The following is a 2,587-nucleotide window of genomic DNA, read 5'->3' as shown; positions in this document are numbered from 1 at the left end:
CAGTTTAAAGGATAATTCCCCTCATGGGAAAATATTTTTTCTATTCTCTTTTTCTTTAAAAGTTTATTTTTATTCATTATAGCACTTGTATACATGCCAGGGAGTGGGAGAGAGAGGAAAAGAGGCACCCTCAAGAAGATCTCATCCCTCTTTCTGCAGTCATTCAGTTATCCAAGATTCGGTCACGTGCACATTTGCCAGGTATGTTTTCTGGCTGATCTGGGGAATCTAAACCCTTGACCAGCCACGTGGCTTTCAGCATTGTAGTTCAGTGTGCTAGCAATTGTGCCACCAGGCTGAGCCACATATTTTTTCTTTTTTTTTTAAGCATTATTTATTTTAATTATTATTATTATTATTTCTCATGAGTTTTGCCAGAGAAAGAGAAAGAGAAAGCAAGCTGCCAGATCCAGGACTTGAACCACAATTAGCCATGTGGGAATTCCAGGGCCTTAACCACCATACCACCTGCTGGTTCCATATTTTTTTCTTTCTTTCTTTTTTTTTTTTTTCATTGGGGGGGTAGTTTTTGCTATAGGGTATGTGCGCTCACCAGAAAGACAGAGAGAAACAGAGAGATAGAAAGCGAGAAATCACCCCTAAGGGCGGATGGCCATGCCGCAATCCCTTCTCCTCCATTCTCCTCTTGGGATCTTGGGCATGCACGCACATGAGCCCAGTGTGACTTCAAGCCACTGGGTCCGGGACTCGAACCGCTGTTGTCTACATGGGAGTTCATCAACATAGCTATTACGCTAACTGCTGGTCCTCATATTTTTCTTTTAAAACAGCTTTATGGAGGTAGAGCCTACATACTGTTATGTCTACCTTAGTGTCAAGTTCAATGACTTTTAGTGAATTTATACTTTTGTGCAGCCAGCACCACAGTCGAGCTTTCTAATGCTCCCATGTGCCTTAATGGGACATTTTTAGCACCTTAGATAGGCTTAATGGGAGAGAGACATGGGGGCTGAGATGATCTTTGTGCAGATAGACATTTCACACAGGGATTCACCTCGACTCCCCAGCACGTCTCTCTGAGACAGGGAGCCTGGACTCCTGCATAGCTGAGTGTTCTGAATTGCTATCTATCCTTAGAAAGTGGCTCTTCTGGGCCAGCCCATGACCTGGTGGTTAAGGCAGCTGTATCTCACATGGTCGACCACAAGGTTTGTGTTCTGGATCCAGCAGCTTGAGGAACTGGGTACATATGTGTGTATGCCCAAAATCTAAGGGAGGAAGAGACAAAAAAACAGGGGTTGCAGCTTGACCATGCCCCACGCGGATGCTTTCTTGCTTTTCTCCTCCTCTCTTTCTCTCTTCCCAGTGAACACGCACATCCTCTGGCAAATTAAATAATAATCATAATAATGAGGAGGAGGAGGAGGAAGTGGCTCTTCTCTTTCATATCACCTTGGATCACCAACAGGAAGGTGGAACTGCCCATACCTAATTAAATGAGGTCATTTTAACTTTTTTTGCATCTGGCTTTCACTTCTATTTTCTCTATTTTTTCATGTCCTCTCACTGTTTCTCTTTCCCACCTGCCAAGGCTGGGACAGGTTGCAGCAGTTTATCTATCTGGCATCTCTTGGCATCCTGTCATTTCGACATGTGGTCTATTTTCTCCTACTTTGAGCTGCAGTTTGGTCTTCAACCTGCAACCGGAGGCAGCCTGGTCTAAATCTAATCAGAGTCTGGCCTTCCCCTACTCAAAGCCCTCCTGTGGCTTCCCATCACACTGGAGATGGAATGCAGACTGCTTGGCATGGCCTTTCAGATGCCTGCCCAGTTCTCACACGTCATCTCTGACACGCTCTTCTCCGCCGATCCTCAATCACACTGGTCTTCTTGCTGGTCCTACAACATGCCACTTGCTTAAAGCCTGAGGCCTTGTGCTTTCTGCTCATCTCCCTCATTTTCTTACTTCCTGATGTCTGCTAGTCTCTGCTCAAATGTCACCTCCTTGGAGAGGCCTGCCCTGTCTAAGGCTTCATCTTACCGTAGTACAACGCTTCTTCCCCGTCTCTCCCCACCCCTTTATCTTGCTTGCTAGGCTGCTCTCTAGCATGGCCTGCTGTTGGAAGCGCGACATGCATTGAGTGAACGAGTGCTTAAGAGACACTTTACTTGGGCTTAGGGAAACACACCCCCAAAAATAATGACCTAGGGCCAGCGGGTGGCGTGGAAGGTAAGGTGCTGAATCCCACATGACTGGTTATGTCGTTTGGGTCCCAGACCTGGCACCTTGAAAATCACACCAGGCATATGTAAATGGATGCCCAAATCCTAAGGGGAAACTGGAGGAGAAGGGATTATAGTGTGGTCATCCCTCCACCCCCCCCAGGGGGGTGATTTCTCACTTTTCCTCTCTGTCTTTCTCTCTCTGGCAAGCATAGGGACCCAATAGTAAACTAAGGGAGAAAAAAAGTGTGACCTGGAGGATCTTCATATACGATGGAGTATGTAGGGAGGCTGGAATATTCACAAGGAGGTGATCTGTAGAGTCTGAATGCTTGGCCTCAAATTCCACACCAATAGCTATTTTCACCTGAAATAAAAAGCTATTTATAGCATCCATCTTTTT

Source organism: Tupaia chinensis, unplaced genomic scaffold (genome assembly GCF_000334495.1).
Source record: "Tupaia chinensis unplaced genomic scaffold, TupChi_1.0 Scaffold000542_1, whole genome shotgun sequence".
NCBI classification, from domain to species: Eukaryota; Metazoa; Chordata; class Mammalia; order Scandentia; family Tupaiidae; genus Tupaia; species Tupaia belangeri.
Note: the sequence above shows the minus strand (reverse complement) of the source record.